Genomic DNA, 18918 nt, shown 5'->3' on the forward strand with positions numbered 1-18918 from the left:
TTCTAGTTAATTAGGATATATTTCAGAGAATAATATAATATTTTAGGTATTCTTGTATTCACTCTATAAATATAGAGTGTTAATGTAATTGTAATTATCCTAGTATAATCTCTGGAGGTCAATATAATTTCACCCTAAGGGGTTTGTCAGTGGATGTAGAAGTTAGTGCGTAACCACTTTAATTTGTGCATTTCCAATTGATCTATGATCCCTCGATACTCATAATTTATTATGGTAACAGAGCGGGGAGATCCGCTCAAACTGCTTCTGCATATCATTTTCATCGATTTTGTTCGGACTAATCTTCAATAATAGTCTGTTTTTCTTTATGGATCGGTGATTATTAAAAGAATTTCACCAGAGTTATTATCAAGTAACTCTTCCTTATTCTTCATTCTTTCCATTTATTTTTACATCAAAGAATGTTTATTTGTCAACGGTTGGCTTATAACCCAAACTTTTAGTTTACGAAAAGTCATCACTTCGAGCTAATGTTTGCTTTTTGTTCTTCGGTCAACTGATTCCATATTTATTACGAGTCATAAGATTATTAGTTATATGCTAGATTTTTTCTTTCTTTCACAACTCCGTTTTTGACACCGCGATTCATCACATATTGTGGTTTCGTGTCAACAATTTACTCATCATATTTTTTATATTCTCATTTAACCATAGAGGTCCTCGTTCTTTTCACCATATGGTTCTCAAATCGAGTCGTACTCGTTAAATTAGTGTTCAAGTTGAACACTTCAACTCTTTCCGTGTCCAACTTGCCGGGGATGTTAGAATATACGCACCGAAATTAATATCGAGGTGGTCAAGACTCAAGATTCAATCTAGCTATTGGAAGATCGACGGAGATCAAGCAACGCAGAAGATCAATGGAGATATATTCAAGTTTCCAAGATTAGGGATTAGAAAATCTTGTGTAAATTAGGTAGTTTTCTAGATAAGTTAAATATCTAGTTAATTCCCTATTATTCATATATTCTAGTTAATTAGGATATATTTCAGAGAATAATATAATATTTTAGTTATTCTTGTATTCACTCTATAAATATAGAGTATTAATGTAATTGTAATTATCCTAGTATAATCTCTGGAGGTCATTATAATTTCACCCTAAGGGGTTTGTCAGTGGATGTAGAAGTTAGTGCCGAACCACTTTAATTTGTGCATTTCCAATCGATCTATGATCCCTCGATACTCATAATTTATTATGGTATCAGAGCGGGGAGATCCGCTCAAACTGCTTCTGCATTTCATTTTCATCGATTTTGTTTGGACTAATCTTCAATAATAGTCTGTTTTTCTTTATGGATCGGTGATTATTAAAAGAATTTCACCAGAGTTATTATCAAGTAACTCTTCCTTATTCTTCGTTCTTTCCATTTATTTTTACATCAAAGAATGTTTATTTGTCAACGGTTGGCTTATAACCCAAACTTTTAGTTTACGAAAAGTCATCACTTCGAGCTAATGTTTGCTTTTTGTTCTTCGGTCAACTGATTCCATATTTATTACGAGTCATAAGATTATTAGTTATATGCTAGATTTTTTCTTTCTTTCACAACTCCGTTTTTGACACCGCGATTCATCACATATTGTGGTTTCGTGTCAACAATTTACTCATCATATTTTTTATATTCTCAATTAACCATAGAGGTCCTCGTTCTTTTCACCATATGGTTCTCAAATCGAGTCGTACTCGTTAAATTAGTGTTCAAGTTGAACACTTCAACTCTTTCCGTGTCCAACTTTCCGGGGATGTTAGAATATACGCACCGAAATGAATATCGAGGTGGTCAAGACTCAAGATTCAATCTAGCTATTGGAAGATCGACGGAGATCAAGCAACGCAGAAGATCAATGGAGATATATTCAAGTTTCCAAGATTAGGGATTAGAAAATCTTGTGTAAATTAGGTAGTTTTCTAGATAAGTTAAATATCTAGTTAATTCCCTATTATTCATATATTCTAGTTAATTAGGATATATTTCAGAGAATAATATAATATTTTAGTTATTCTTGTATTCACTCTATAAATATAGAGTGTTAATGTAATTGTAATTATCCTAGTATAATCTCTGGAGGTCAATATAATTTCACCCTAAGGGGTTTGTCAGTGGATGTAGAAGTTAGTGCGTAACCACTTTAATTTGTGCATTTCCAATTGATCTATGATCCCTCAATACTCATAATTTATTATGGTAACAGAGCGGGGAGATCCGCTCAAACTGCTTCTGCATATCATTTTCATCGATTTTGTTCGGACTAATCTTCAATAATAGTCTGTTTTTCTTTATGGATCGGTGATTATTAAAAGAATTTCACCAGAGTTATTATCAAGTAACTCTTCCTTATTCTTCATTCTTTCCATTTATTTTTACATCAAAGAATGTTTATTTGTCAACGGTTGGCTTATAACCCAAACTTTTAGTTTACGAAAAGTCATCACTTCGAGCTAATGTTTGCTTTTTGTTCTTCGGTCAACTGATTCCATATTTATTACGAGTCATAAGATTATTAGTTATATGCTAGATTTTTTCTTTCTTTCACAACTCCGTTTTTGACACCGCGATTCATCACATATTGTGGTTTCGTGTCAACAATTTACTCATCATATTTTTTATATTCTCATTTAACCATAGAGGTCCTCGTTCTTTTCACCATATGGTTCTCAAATCGAGTCGTACTCGTTAAATTAGTGTTCAAGTTGAACACTTCAACTCTTTCCGTGTCCAACTTGCCGGGGATGTTAGAATATACGCACCGAAATGAATATCGAGGTGGTCAAGACTCAAGATTCAATCTAGCTATTGGAAGATCGACGGAGATCAAGCAACGCAGAAGATCAATGGAGATATATTCAAGTTTCCAAGATTAGGGATTAGAAAATCTTGTGTAAATTAGGTAGTTTTCTAGATAAGTTAAATATCTAGTTAATTCCCTATTATTCCTATATTCTAGTTAATTAGGATATATTTCAGAGAATAATATAATATTTTAGTTATTCTTGTATTCACTCTATAAATATAGAGTGTTAATGTAATTGTAATTATCCTAGTATAATCTCTGGAGGTCAATATAATTTCACCCTAAGGGGTTTGTCAGTAGATGTAGGCGTTAGTGCCGGACCACTTTAATTTGTGCATTTCCAATCGATCTATGATCCCTCGATACTCATAATTTATTATTTATATCTTCGGAGAACTGGTGATAAAACTCAGATGGCTGTCTATTTGTGGACACAAGAACTACGCGGGGGTCCGAATGCCCACAATCAATCGTTAACGTCTAAAGAGATTAAGATGATGATACCCTGATGTGGATTCATTGGCTCAAAACCTTCGGGTTTATCATGGCCTCTTCCTACTTCCCCGTGCGTGGCGATCATGCATGGGATACAAGTATTAAAGGAAAACAAAACATATAAGCAAATACGTGCGGAGCTAAATGAATGTAAAGTGCTGAAATGTAAATAAGACCAAGGTTTACGTGGTTCAGCACTAAGGCCTACATCCACGGGGTTTGTTGTTCTACTATATTATTCACGGTTACATGAATAGTTGAATGACTTTGGGTTTACATATTTCTCTCCACTAAAGGATTAACTTACCCTTACTATCCTCTGTCTCTCTCTCTCTCCTTCTCTCCTGATGTTTTTTCGATCCCCTTCCTCTTTGTGGAGATTGGGTATTTATAAGGTTGGAACGTGGGACCCATCTCTGAAGACCGTTGGAACCTTATCTTCTCGTGTCCTTGCGTCCATCACGCGGAGGTCTGCGTTTCCCCCTCGATCCCGCGGAGGCATCTTCGCTCGTTCCACAGGTTGGTCGACACGTGCACTGCTCAGAGTGTTTAATGCGGGTAGTTGAGGGGTCTGCTCGTGTCAGACAAGTGTCTTCTGCCCCTGTCAGTCCGTGTCAGCTAACTTTCTCTCCACCGTTGATCTTGGCCCCTCTTCTGGGGATGAGATAAAGCAACTCCTAGGGGTTTATTTGGTGCTTCGTGACGCATCATGTTTTGATGTTTTGGCTTGCATGCTTTCCACGTACCTTTCTGTATACACGTGTCCTATAGTGAGATATATGTGTACACAATTTGCCCCTTTTCTTCGGGCTTAAATGGCTAATGGGTTCCTTGAAGAAAAACTATCGTCGCACATTCTTCTCACTCCTAATAACTTCTCCTAGATACTTGGGCACGTCTTTTATTCGTGCATTAACTGCTTATGTAACGGGCACGTTTTCCTATTTCTCCCTTAATTTCCTCTTTTCTTTCGGGTATTTTAAGGATAGAGAGGAAATTTAATTTCATTCTTCCTAACCACTCTCTCAGTTCATTCTTCCTTTAAATTTCCTGCCTGCCTTCATTGAACCTGTGACCTTAAATTCTTTGTCAGTCTTCATTGCACCTGTGATCTTAAATTCTGTCAGTCTTTATTGCACCTGTGATCTTAAATTCTCCCATCGTTGCACCTGTGATCTTCAATTCTCCCTTCATTGCACCTATGATCTTCCCCTGTTCGTTTCTTCTACTTGCTGTTTTTGCCGGTGATTTTTTCTTTTCTTTATTTCACTGTTTTATGCCGTGTTGATTTGTGAATTTTCTGCTACTGTTGTTCCTTGTTTGTGATGAAGAACTTTTTCTGATGCTTGCATACTAGTTTTCCCCTGTTCTTCATCTTAAATTAAGGAAGCCATTACTTCGAGGGTGAAATATTGAGCATGTATCCTAATTTTAGGGTTGCTATGTTATCGTTGTTGTATTGCTATGGATGTGTTTTTTGATTTTTGGTTATCGTGTGTAACTTGTTCTTGATTTTATTCTTTCCGCAGCCATGTCTGACCGTCCGCGGCCTACTTATGAGACTCCTGATTCTAGGTTGTCGAGATCTCCTCAGCGTCGAGAGTCTCAAGATGATGTTCGTCGGAGTCGAGTTTCTTCTGGAGCGAAGGCCTCGTCCTCTCGGGAAGAGATTCCTTCGATAATTCCGTCTAGTTCACGAAGAGTCTTTAATCACTCAATGTTGCGTCCTCGTGAAGATACTAGGAGTACGCAGGCTCCGCCCCGCGCTGTTGCTTTTGACGTTCCTCCTTTACGTTCGTTAGTGCCCGAGCATCATCTACGGTCTTCTCCAACTTTTAAAGGGAAGAATACAAAGGGCGTAGCTCCTAGGGTTGAATCTTCAAAGAATCCCCATGTGAAGAGAAAAGCGTCTGAAGCGTTTGTTAGTTCGTCCGGCCCCGCCGAGGAGGATGAGGCTGCTCCCTTGATACGCAGTGTCTCTGTTAGCAGGAAAAAAGTAACCTTCAAGCATATCGATCTTGAAATATTCAAGGAAAAGCATGAGCTTCAAGCCTTCGGTGTTCGTTTCTATGCCCCCGAGGATGATATTACGTATGAGCTTATCTCCAAGTACGAATTCGATGAATTTCATTTGTTAACGACGGTTGGGGCCTTCGAGGCTGGTCTGATGCTGCCTTTGTACAAATCGGGTGATTCCTTTTACTACGACGTGCTCGCTAGTCGTGAGGGTTCTTCCACCAATACTCATAGCCGTTCCGTATCCCAACTATCGGGAAATTATCTTCGCGTCCTGAAGGAATGCTATCTGCGGAGTAAGGGGGAGACGTCGATGACTTGCTACGTCCCCAATCCCTTGGAGAAGGAATGGTATACTCCTGAGAATTTTAATAACTCCTTCGGTGATTACGTCAATAGTAGGAATAGCAAGCCGTGGAGTGTCAGCCTTCGGAATCTCCCTGCTCCTCGAGGCGAGATTCGTCTGTTAAATGAGGTCAGCGATGCCAAGCTGAAGTATGTTCCTGGCACGGAGGCGTCCAGTCGTCGGAAACTCTTCCCCGCACGAGAAAGGATCAAGCGCGATCATGACTACGAGTGGCACGCCACTGTTATTGAGATAGTTGGTCCGTGGGCTTACGGTTGGATTCCTGGTCCCCGCGGATGGCGGCCCACCGAGAATAGTAAGCCGCGCGAATCTCCTCCTGTTCGCTATGGAGATTTCTTCCCCTGGCGTCTGAACTTTGCGGGCATGAATTTTCCTTATGCCCTGGATGTCGTAGAGGGAGACGAAGAGGATGGTTCCGGTGCTATACCCCCACCGAAGAATATTTCAGCTGCTCAGGTACGCAGATTCTAGCTGCGCTTCGTTTTTATAACTTCCATCAGACGGGAAGAATAATTCCTTTTGTGGTGTCGGTTTCAGGTATTGAAGAAGAAAAAGATTAGGCCGAAGCAGTCTTCTACTACGGTGACGGGCGAGGTCGAGGCCCAAGAAGAAGTTACCAGTCCAGTGAATGAAGAGTTTGCTGAGGACGAGATTACAGATGGGGAGGAACGTACTGGTACCTCCCCTATCAATGTCGAAGAAGAGGTCTTCGCAGGTCACGCTGGTGATGAAGGAAGGAACAAAGATGTGGTGGCGGATGATGTTGTCATCGGGGATGTTTCTGTCCCTGCTGGTGATGTCGCGGATACCCTTCCCACTTCTCAAGAATTTTCTTTCGATCGGATGTATTCCACGGGGGAGTTCTTTGACGAAGCCCTCGATTTTCCCGAGGACTTCTCTTTGCTTTCCCCTAATGATAATTGGGATGTTCTTGGTGGTGATGGTAATGGGGATGCTACTGTAGGAGGTGTTGGTGCGGAGGAGCCTGCTGTGCATGTAGGCGCGGAGGAGCATGCCAACATTCATGCTGAGGGGGTCGAGTCAGAGAAAGGAAAATCTGTTGTTGACGCGCCCGCCGATAGTCTTCCCCAGTCGCCGATGTCTGAGGGTGAGGACGCCATCATGAGTTGGTTTAAGGAGAAGAATCTTCTGTTTGTTTCTCATCCCGCTCCTGTGGTTGTTGGGGAAAAGGAATCAACCGCGTATACCCGTCGCATGATGGAGATGTCTTCGAAGGCGCAGGTGTCTGAAGCCTGGGGAAAAAGGTTGACTGTTCCCGAAGCTACCCTTGTACCGGAGCTTTTACTTCTGTTGCCGATATGATGGCTATTGCCGACGGGTATCAATATGGCTTCCCGCAGCAGTGTGTGCTGGAGGTAAATTTTCGTACATGCTTGTACGTGAGAATCAGACGCTTCGGTTGAATAATGTTTTGTCATCTTGATGTGTAGATGATGAGGAGCGAGCATTGCAACCACGTGCTGTATCAGTTCTTTAAAGCGAAATCTCTGAAGCTCGAGGCTAAGCTTCGTCACCGGGAAAAGGAATTATCTGCGGCTGAGGTGGAGATAGAAGAGCTGAAGAAAAGCCTTAAGGAGAAAGAAAAGCTGGGTGAAGCAGAGGCTGATCTTCGTTCAGAACTTATTGCAGTGCGCGCTGAGTTAGAGCAAACTCGTAGCCAAGTTTCCACTATCACAGGTTTGGTTCTTTTCCCTCGCCGTATGTCGTCATTCTTTTATCTCTTAGTTGTTCTGTCTGAGTCTCCCCACCCTATGTCCAGTGGGTGGCATCCCCGAGCTGATATGGCTTCGAAACGAAAGAGCTCGGCAAAAATCTCGTATTAGAGATTTGGTTGAGAAGATTAAGAGTGAGGCTAAGAAATGGGATGCTCGGGCTGAGGTATGGCGCGCGCGGCATGTTCAGATGGTCGACATGCAAAATCTGTACAACCATGATCGTGCTTTATTTAATGGCACACTACTGTGGACCAGTGATAATCTGCGGGAAGCCCGTGAGCGTACTTCCTTGTTGGAATCTAGGATTCAGCTATTGGAAGAAGAATTACAGACGGCGCAATCCATGTCTCTTTCAGGGGTCCAAGATAATATGCTCGGTCTTGCCAGGGAACGAGATGATGCTCGTGCTGAAGTCTACGCTCTCAGCAATGCTCTTTCCGTGTCTCGTGCCGATGTAGCTCGTCTTGCTGAGTCTGAGAGGAATCTTGAAGTGTGCATGTACAGACTCAGCAAAGGGGTCTCAGAGATAAATAAATAGGTCGACCACCTTCGTCATATGGACTCGATGAAGCAGGTAGAATTAGATGCCTGTCAATTTACTCTCACCAACCTTCAAGTAGACTATAAGAAATTATCCGCGGAATATGATCATCTTGATGAAGCGCGAGATGCGGTTGTTAATGAGTATGAAGAGGCTTCGGCTTGTGTCGAAGGTATAATCCCAATTCATCGAGTGTGATCTTGTTTTTTTTTCTACGCTAACTCCGTGGTGTTGTCTTTTTCAGAGCTCGAGGGACGCCTTCGCGTCACAAATGAAGAACTTGAAAAGGCTCAATCTTCCTTAGCACAGCAATAGGAACAAACCAATCACTTCAAGAATTTAGCAGCCACTCGTGAGGAGGCCGTTGGTGCTGCTTCCAGAGAAGTGAATCGGCTATCTTCGTTATTATCCCAAGCCCAACAGCGGACAGCAGTTATTAAACATAAGGCTCGTTGTCAATTGGCTGAGGAGACGAACAAGATGCTGGAGAGGATAGAAATTGGCCTAAGGAATGAACATGGTCTCGTGAAGAACTATCCTCGTCGTCCCGTTCCTGCTGCATTGCCCAGCTCCTCGGGCCCCTCTTCTGGTGGGAGCGTCCCATCAAGTCTTCGGAATAATCCTGACGACGGGACCGCCAACTAGGTAGAGATCGCAGCGTTCTGTAGGGTCCGCGGCATAATTATATTTTTTGTAACCATGTAACAAGGATGTTTTTTGATTGTGTATCCTTGGCTTTGGCCGTTCACTTCTTGTAATCACCCTTTATGAAATGAATCCTCTTCTTGATATACCTACAATGTTGTTTTTAAGTGTTTGTATTTTAAGTTTGTGAAAAATCAAAACAAAAGTTGTTAAGTGTTTTTGAGTGCGATACTGAAGGAAGGTACCTCCGTGATCGTCTTGAGACCTGTCACCCCGCTGGCAAATCCTGGGCCAGAGGATTCCCAGACGGTGGGGGCCGGGGCAACGTTCTAGGATATAGAGTGTAAAATATGTACGCACCCATTCCGTCGACCCGTTGCCTTAAGATTGGTTGGGTATCTCTTTCTGCTGGGTGCCTTCCCCCTGGTCCTACACTTATGGACACTGATGGGGGAGCCCTGAGAGATTGTAGATTAACTACTTTCCCCAATATTGTAGGTAGATTCCACTGACTTGATAATTTGAAAGCTTGTTTGATTGATAAGTTGAGGTCTGCAATTCCTCTTCCAGAGATAGAAACATGTGGGGCGGTTAGGCTCCTTTCTTCTTCTGGTACACTCCCAGCAGATTCAAATCTGCGTTGCTTCTATGGGAAGTATGGTTTGAGCCATTTAGCATTCCAAGGATGCCGGAGGACCTCACCTTTTAGGTTACGAAGGTAGTAGGAACCATTACCCGCAATGTCGTGGATCATAAACGGTCCTCCCCATGTAGGTGCTAACTTTCCCCATTTCTTTTCTTGCTGATATCGTGGGATTGTTCTCAACACATACTGTCCCTCTACAAAATTTCATAGCTTTACCTTTTTGTTGTACTCCCTTGCTAGTCTTCGTTGATAATTTTCCATCTTTTGCAATGCTACTTCCCTTCTTCCTTCCAAGTCGTCCAACCTTTCTAACATCATATCTGTTGTGAGGTTTTTCTCCCAGGCTTCGGTCTTCGTGGTTGGCATGAGGATTTCCGTAGGTATGACTGCTTCAGCTCCATAAGTAAGAAGAAACGGGGATTCCCCGGTAGCGGACCTTCGTGTTGTCATGTATGCCCATAAGACATTGTGCAGTTGTTCGCACCATCTTCCCTTATGCTCGTCTAATTGTTTTTTGAGTATAAGGGCGAGGGTCTTGTTGGTAGCTTCCGCTTGTCCGTTGCTTTGAGGGTATAATGGGGTGGACTTGTTTTTTCTTATTTTGAAGGTGTCGAAGAGCATGTCTATATTTTTTCCCTGTAATTGCTTGCCGTTATCAGATACAATTTCAGCAGGTATACCAAATCTGCAAATGATGTTCTGGAATATGAAAGTGAAGACATCCGCGTCTCTGATCCTGGCCAAGGCCTTAGCCTCCACCCATTTACTGAAGTAGTCCGTGGCTACTATCAAAAATCGTCTCTTCCTTGATCCTTCGATGAAAGGCCCGACGATGTCTACTCCCCATTTTGCAAATGGCCACGGGCTATCGACAGAGTTTAACATTGTTGCCGGCGCGTGGATTTTTCTCGCGAAGCGCTGACATTCTTCGCATCGTCGGTACATCCTCGCAGCATCTTGTATCATGGTCGGCCAGTAATATCCTTGCGTTTTTGCCTTGTAAGCTAGTGATCTCATACCGCTATGATTCCCTGCGTCACCATAATGGATATCATTTAGAATTCGATGCCCTTCTTTCCGGGACAAGCAGCGTAGTAATGGTCCGAGGAAGGATTTTCTATACAGGACCCCCTCCCGAAGATCGTATCTTCCCACTTTGGAGAGCATCTTCCTAGCTTGCTTCCGATCCGCAGGTAGGCTTCCTTTGTCGAGGAAGGCATGTATTGTCACCCTCCAGTCATCTTCGTTGCTGAAATCTTCGTCTTGATTTGCTTTTGACAAGATGTCTTCTTCATCAAAGTCGTTATGGATGTCTTCTCCTACCTGGTCTTCGATATATTCTTCCATCGTATCTTGATTGGTAGCGAAGGAGAATTGAGATGCAATCGAAGGCTCGTATACCCTTGCTATTTTAATACCTTCGGCATTTTTATCCCTCAGCATGGATGATATGTATGCTAGGGCATCCGCGTGCCTGAGGTCCCTTCTGCATAAGTGTCGGAACTTAATGTTCGGGATTTGTGATGCCAATGTTTGGACCAATGCCATGTAAGCTGAAAGGGTGTCATCGTACACATTATATTCGAGCCCAATTTGCCGTATGACCAGCTGCGAATCACTTGTCAGCCTTACATCGGTTACCCCCATCTCTATTATTATACGTAGGGCATGTACGACCGCTTCGTATTCAACAATGTTATTGGTATGCTCTTTGAATTCCAATCTAAGTGCCTGTATGATCCTTTCTCCAGTTGGGGTGATAATGACAATACCTATTCCTGCTCCTTCCTTATTTTTAGATCCGTCGACGAAGACTTCCCATTGTCTATGACTCGCAGGTTCGAGGATATCCATTGGATCCTTGATTGCTTCCTCGGCTTCCGGTATTCCCTTAATCTCTTCGTCATTGTCTAGAGGGAGGTCTGCTAAGAAATCTGCCAGAACTTGGGACTTCTGAGAATGTTGAATTTTATGAATGATGTTGAATTGGTCCAGATGGGTGTTCCATTTGGCTATTCGGCCCACTTTTCCCGTGCTTTTGAGGACTGCTTCCAATGGTGCTTTGCATGGTACCCTGACGAAGTGAGTTAGGAAGTAGGTTCTCAGTTTTTGGGTAGCCCATACCAGTGCGAGGATGAGTTGTTCAATCTTAGTATAATTTCTTTCCGCGGAATTGAGTGTCTTGCTGACGTAATAGATAGGATGTTCTATCTTTGTATTGGTTTTGACTAATACCGCGCTGACTGCGTCCTCCGTCGCTGCTATGTACAGTGCCAAAACTTCATCAGGGTCTGGCTTCTGCAGGATGGGGATTGAAGCCAGATGTTCTTTGATCCTTTGGAATGCTTCCTCGCATTCGGCGGTCCATTCGAACCTGCTCCCTTTTTTAAGAATATTGAAGAAATGTTTGCACTTGTCCGAAGACCGTGCAATAAATCTGCCCAACGCTGCTATGGACCCATTGAGCTTCTGCACTTCCTTCAGATTCTTTGGTGACGGCATCTCTACTATGGCTTGAATCTTAGCTGGGTCTACCTCGATGCCCCTTTTCATCACCAGATAACCGAGGAACTTCCCCGAGGTGACACCGAAAGTACATTTCTCCGGATTTACTTTCATGTGATGTTGTCTCATTGCATTGAAGATATTCCTCAGGTCCTGGTGGTGATTTTTACGCAGCTTGCTTTTGACGAGCATGTCGTCCACGTAGACTTCTAGGGTTCCTCCGATCCATGGTTTGAAGATAGCATCGACCATCCTTTGGTATGTTGCTCCTGCGTTTCGGAGCCCGAAAGGCATTCTGGTATAGCAATAAAGGCCATGTGGTGTATAGAATGCTGTGTGTGGCTGATCTTCTTCTGCCAGGGCTACTTGGTTGTAACCAGAGTATCCGTCCATAAACGACAGCTCCTCGTATCCTTCAACTGCTTCAACCAGTTGATCTATGCTCGGCAGGGGATAACTGTCCTTTGGACATGCCTTGTAGAGATTAGTAAAGTCGATGCATATTCTAACCCCTCCATTTTTCTTAGGAACAATGACCATGTTGGATATCCAAGTAGGGCACTTGACTTCCTTGATAAATCCTGCATCTAGTAGCTTCCGAAGTTCCGTTTCTACCGCCTCATGGTATTCTGGAGCCACTTTTCGTATTTTCTGCCTGAACGGGGGCGTGCCCTGTTTGATGCGTAGTTCATGTTGGATTACTTTTGGGTCAATCCCCGGCATATCTCCTAACTTCCAGGCGAACACATCCGCATATTCCTTAAGTAATTTGGTTAAGGACTGTTCTCTCCCTTCGCCCATGATGGTCCCAATTTTGACCATCTTCGGGTCTTCTTCCGTTCCTATGTTGATTTCCTTTGTGGGTTCCACTGGTGTGAACATAGGCTTTGGGTTTCCGAGGAATGGGGCGCTCTTTAATTGCTATTTGGCGTGTTTCTGCTCTTTGTTGATTGTTGAGGTACTTGTTTCCGAGGCTCGGACATTACCCTCTTTCGTCAAGCCTTTTCCTGTAGTTTCCTTAAGGAATAGGTCTACGGCTTTCTCTTTCGTGGTTTCTTGATTTCTTACTCTTCGGATTTTTCGCTGTTCTTCTTGCTCATTGTTGATATGATCCTGAGTGGCCTGGCATTCTCGTGTAGCGATTCGATCTCCCTTGATCTCCATGATTCCCTCAGGTGTTGGAAATCTGAGGTACTGGTGGTATGTTGCCGCAACTCCTTTGAGCTTGTGTACCCATTGTCGTCCAATAATGGCATTGTAGGGGGAAGGGGTATCCACCACACTGAATCGGGTATCCAGCTTCATGGGCCCTGCGTTAACCTGTAACACAATGTCTCCCAAGGGCTTCGTGGCCGCTCCATTGAATCCGTAGATGGTGTGATAAGAGGTCATCAATTGTTCATCATGGAGCTTCATCCGCTTGACTGCATCATAGAATAGGACATTCACAGAGCTTCCCCCGTCTATGAGGATCTTTTTGAGGTTACATCCAGCTATTGGTAATGTTAGGACCAAGGGATCGTTATGGTCTTCCATATCTTCTTCGATATCCTCGGCATCGAAGATGACAGGAAATTCCATCCATTTTTCATGCTCGTCCACTGTTATCCCATCGACCTTATATAACTCGTAGCGATCTTCGAATTGCTTCCGTAACCTTTTTCCAATCTGTGCTGTGAGTGAGGGTCCTGTGGCTTCGGAACACGAGATGGAGTTGATTGTTCGGTTTTCTTCCGGAAGTTGGACTGGTTTGGTTCGTTTGGATCTGTCCTCGGTGACCTCCTTCCGTATGTAATGTTTGAGCTCTCCCGCATCAATTAATTTTTGGATCATTATTTTAAGGTTCTTGCATTTTTCGGTCTGGTGTCCGTTGAAACAGTGATACTCACAGTAATCTTTAGACTTCTCGGATCTCGGGGGTTGCTTTCCCTTAGACCATGGCCATTCTAAGTTTTCCCTCCCTTTGATCTCTCTTAGGATACGAGCATAGCTAGCGTTGAGTTTCGTGTAAACTTGATCTTCGAATTTTCGGTCGCCTGTTCTTCGTTCATCCCTCCGTTCCTTTCTGTCTTTGTGAGGTCTCTCATCTGAGCAACCCCTTTTGGCCCCATTGGTTTGTTCTGCTGAATTGGTGCGATGAGACCTCTGCGGATATGCCCTCGGGTTTTCCCGTTGAATTTCTTCAAGTCGAGCGTGCTTCTCGATAATTATTCGGAGATCGCCTTCTGTCTTGGGCACGCTCCCGTGAATTTCAACAAATAGGGGACTCATTCGGTCTAAGCCCCATTTATAGCAATTGATGCTTACCACTGGGTCCACGCTTCCTATGGCTTGGCAGATCCTATGCCATCTGTTCGTGTATTCCCTCGTGGTTTCCTTGTAGCCGATTGCTAATGAAAAGAGCTTATCCATCCCGGTGTTTACAGTCTTGTTGTACATGTATGTTCTTAAGAATTTCTCCGCAAGTTGGTCGTATGAGTGTATGGAGTTTGGTGGCAGATTATCAAACCATGATAACGCCGATCCCTTCAAGCTTGACGGGAAGTATCTACAGAGTACGGCGTCGTTCTGTCCCCATCTAGCTAAGACGCGGTTGTAGTACCGAACATGTGCAGCAGGGTCGCTGGACCCATCATAGCATTCGAACGTCGGGACAGGGCATTTCAGGGGAATAGGGGTGTTGGACAAGCGATGCGTTAGGGGCGTGGAGTTAGCTTCTCTCATGACCTCTTCTAACCTTCCCCCACCTTGTTTATTTTTCAATTGCCTGATCTCTGCCATCATCTCATCCCGCAGTTCCTCCATTGCGCGTTGGTGCTCTAAATTCTTCAGCTCATTTCCGTCTGACTCTCCATCGTCATAATCCGGGTCGGATACGCTACGTCTCCTTGTCGCGTCCTCATTAGTCGCTAGGACGACTCTACAGTCTTGGTTTGGCTCTGGTGCTTTGGAGCTTGCTTCATCAAGTTATTGGCTGGTCTTTGTGCTTAGAGCAATCCGCTCCTTTAGATCTTGATTTTCTCTGGCCAACAGAGCTACAGCTTCTGCGTAAACCTGTTGGTTCCTCCTCAGTTCCTCGAGCTCAGCCATTAGTTGGTGTGATTGGTTGGACCCCTGATTGGGAGTCCCCGCGCGTGCCGCTACAGCCGTGGCGCCGCCCTCCTCCATGGTCTGCACTAAAGGTGGCAGGGGTTCAGCTTCTGTTGCTGGTGTTTCCAAATTGGAGTGAGCGCCCCTCTGCGGTGCCAGAGCCGCCGGTATGGTTTGATTCTGGTTATTTGTTAGCGGCATTCCAAAGGTTAGCAGATGCGCGGGTTGGAATGTTCTGGATTTATCCACCCTTTCCCTTGGTTGGTTAAGTTGACTCATGGCGAAGGTATTGCTAGCCTCCGCAGCCTTCGGGACTACCGCAGCTTCCCCGTATTTTATCGTTGCTGCTCTGAGAGCCGCCACTGCAACAGAATTAGCGTTCATGGGTGAAGTGATTTCTGCGGTATCCTGCCTTCGATTGGTCATTTTAGTTTTATCTCCTTTCTGTTTGCTTCGGGTGATGATCGGGGTTGTCCGGGGTGTTTCTTTTGACAAAGCTTTGGACTTTCCTGCTTCCTGCGTCTTCTCCATCACGTGCCCTTTTGTTGATGACGAAATTTCGCGTAAACTTGCCTTCTTTACTCACAACACGTTCTCTCTGTATAAATTATTTCAAACAGAAACGGGAATATCCGCGTGAAGCGGGTTAGTTGGCGAAATACAATTTTTCAAGAGGGAATTAATACCCGCAGGCTATAAAATATGGGACATACGATCCTTAGTATATAAAAAAAACTATAGTAAATCCGACGGATATAAAATATGGGTTAAGTTTTATTAAAGGCGATCCTTAGTATGAAAAAGACTACGAAAATTGTAAATCCGACGGATTAGGATAATAACCCCTTGCTTGGAACAATAACTCTTATCGAAGGCAAAAGGTGGGTTTTTGAACATAATACAGTTGACGAATGATCTATACGGTCTGAGCTGATAAAATCGGAGCAATCACAGGACAAGATAAATCTTTTACCGGGACGAAGGCCCTGTTTCTAGCGCCAAATTGTGGACACAAGAACTACGCGGGGGTCCGAATGCCCACAATCAATCGTTAACGTCTAAAGAGATTAAGATGATGATACCCTGACGTGGATTCATTGGCTCAAAACCTTCGGGTTTATCATGGCCTCTTCCTACTTCCCCGTGCGTGGCGATCATGCATGGGATACAAGTATTAAAGGAAAACAAAACATATAAGCAAATACGTGCGGAGCTAAATGAATGTAAAGTGCTGAAATGTAAATAAGACCAAGGTTTACGTGGTTCAGCACTAAGGCCTACATCCACGGGGTTTGTTGTTCTACTATATTATTCACGGTTACATGAATAGTTGAATGACTTTGGGTTTACATATTTCTCTCCACTAAGGGATTAACTTACCCTTACTATCCTCTCTCTCTCTCTCTCTCCTTCTCTCCTGATGTTTTTTCGATCCCCTTCCTCTTTGTGGAGATTGGGTATTTATAAGGTTGGAACGTGGGACCCATCTCTGAAGACCGTTGGAACCTTATCTTCTCGTGTCCTTGCGTCCATCACGCGGAGGTATGCGTTTCCCCCTCGATCCCGCGGAGGCATCTTCGCTCGTTCCACAGGTTGGTCGACACGTGCACTGCTCAGAGTGTTTAATGCGGGTAGTTGAGGGGTCTGCTCGTGTCAGACAAGTGTCTTCTGCCCCTGTCAGTCCGTGTCAGCTAACTTTCTCTCCACCGTTGATCTTGGCCCCTCTTCTGGGGATGAGATAAAGCAACTCCTAGGGGTTTATTTGGTGCTTCGTGACGCATCATGTTTTGATGTTTTGGCTTGCATGCTTTCCACGTACCTTTCTGTATACACGTGTCCGATAATGAGATATATGTGTACACACTATTCTTTGAATACAGGTTCATGGAGACGCTGTGGATACGTTGAGCTTGATTTTAAACTCATTAGCTACCATTGTGTTTCCTGGAATGGCTATTTAAATTGGATTTGGAGAAGTACTTTATATTACTTCAATATTGCTGAACAAGTACTAAAAACATCACAGGTTAGCGATGAATTAAAGAAAAAATATTGGCTTAACCCAGAGTATTTTGAAGAGTGTGGGGGTCATATGTATCTCCTTTTAGATGACAAGATGCCGATGTCAAAGTGCATAGGTGTCTTTGAGATGGAGATTGATTACAGTGGGTGGAAATAAATATATCGAGTGGACCTAGGCGGATTAGAAAAGCAGTATGGAAATAGTTACCGCATATTAAACGTAGATGGCGATGAGGATGAGTTGAAGGCGTTGATATTTTTACCTGGTCAAATTGTGCTTATGATCTCAAGTTAGAGACTTTCGGAGAAATTTGCGAGATGGATCAGTTTGTTCTACCTGCAGCACCAACTGCTTATACTGGATCACTTGCTAATGTTTGATATGCAAGTTTTTTTTTTTTTGATGGTAGTATTAAATCATGATTGAATTAGGTTAATGATAAGTAAAGCCGGATAACTAGTGGTGATCCGTAATACGGTTGGTGTTTATGGTTTAATCATGCACCAAAGGCTTTTTAAATCTGCACCTCAGCTGTAATCCGCATTGAAGTGTATGCAGATTTTTTGTTCCTGAATTCATAGGACCTTGTTTTTTTTGCTTCTAAAAGAAATGTGGGAAACACCAGAGGTCCGGAACCAATAGATACACAAATCTTAACCAGTTCTTATAATGACAAATCTGTATGATTTCTCCCTTTTGATATAAATGATTTAGTTATTAGTTGAAGGCGTTGATACTTAACCTGGCAAGATTGTATCGTATGATCTCAACATAAAGAGTTTCGAAGAAATTTGCGATTATAAGATGAGTCGGTTTGATAAATATGCAGCACCAGCTCCCAATATTTGCTCTTTGTAAAGCAATATATACCCCTGTATGAAAAAACCATGTGGTAGCCGTAAAATCTGCACCTTAATACCAAACCTGCCCCATGAACCAAACTTTTCTAAGTGACCCAAAATCTGCTTATATTGTTGTATACTCCTTGCAGTGGATGTATACCCCGCGCCAACAAATCTGTTGGCTCTTGCGTGCGAACCTTAGGGATGGTAAAGTGTGGTAAAACCACTTGAGTAACTTAAGCAGGATTTTGATACTTGTTCGTGGCATCTTGCATAAGTGCCATACTTTGCACATTAGATTAGGCAAACAAATTCAATCATTAGGGAGGGAAAATGTTGCAAAACTCTCCACTTCCACGCTTGTTGCTAGGAATGTTAAATAGGAAAAATTACAGTGACAAGCTACCCAATCTCGAAGATAAAGGGTATCTGGATGCATGTCATGTCACGGATATAAGAAACAAGTGAGGAAGTGGCACGTATCCCTCAGTCCAAATTATAAAGATTTGTCTTGGAAAACCTAGATTATAAACGACCACGACTTGGCCAAACCCACCCTAGAATGAAACTACCAGTATCCTCCGAGATAAAAAACTAAACCTTATATACCCTTACGGGTTCTGTAATCAAAATCCTCCTCACAGATTTCAGCATGCACACGACGATGAGGAGATTACAGCAGCAGGTAATGGTGAAAACTCATCATCATCATCATCATCAACATCTTTAGTCTTGAAAATTGAATATACTGATTATATTTTTCCACACACAGATCGTGTAGATGATCATCTATATATACTGATAACAAAGAAGACTCTAGAACTATATTTACTTGATTTCCAAATCTCGAACATAACTAATTTAGTAAACATGAAAACATACTTAAATCACTTTGAAACCTTGATGCTCAAGAATTGATTGTTTGTGACTCAAGTAACATTGGTTTCCTTAATACGCCCCCTCAAGTTAAGCGGCCATTGGTGGACGTTTAACTTGCTCCTCAAATCCGCATGACGAGCAGGTCCAAGACTCTTGGTGAAAATTTCAGCAAGCTGGTCTTTTGTATTTATGAAACGAACATCAAGTTGACGAAGTGTGACCCATTTTTTTGATCAACAAAACGATATAATTTTATATATAGGTATAAAGAATGAAAGAATTACATAACAGAAACAATTTTAAAACAGTTCAAACG

The sequence above is a fragment of the Papaver somniferum genome, unplaced genomic scaffold (genome assembly GCF_003573695.1).
Source record: "Papaver somniferum cultivar HN1 unplaced genomic scaffold, ASM357369v1 unplaced-scaffold_115, whole genome shotgun sequence".
In the NCBI taxonomy this organism is placed as follows: Eukaryota; Viridiplantae; Streptophyta; class Magnoliopsida; order Ranunculales; family Papaveraceae; genus Papaver; species Papaver somniferum.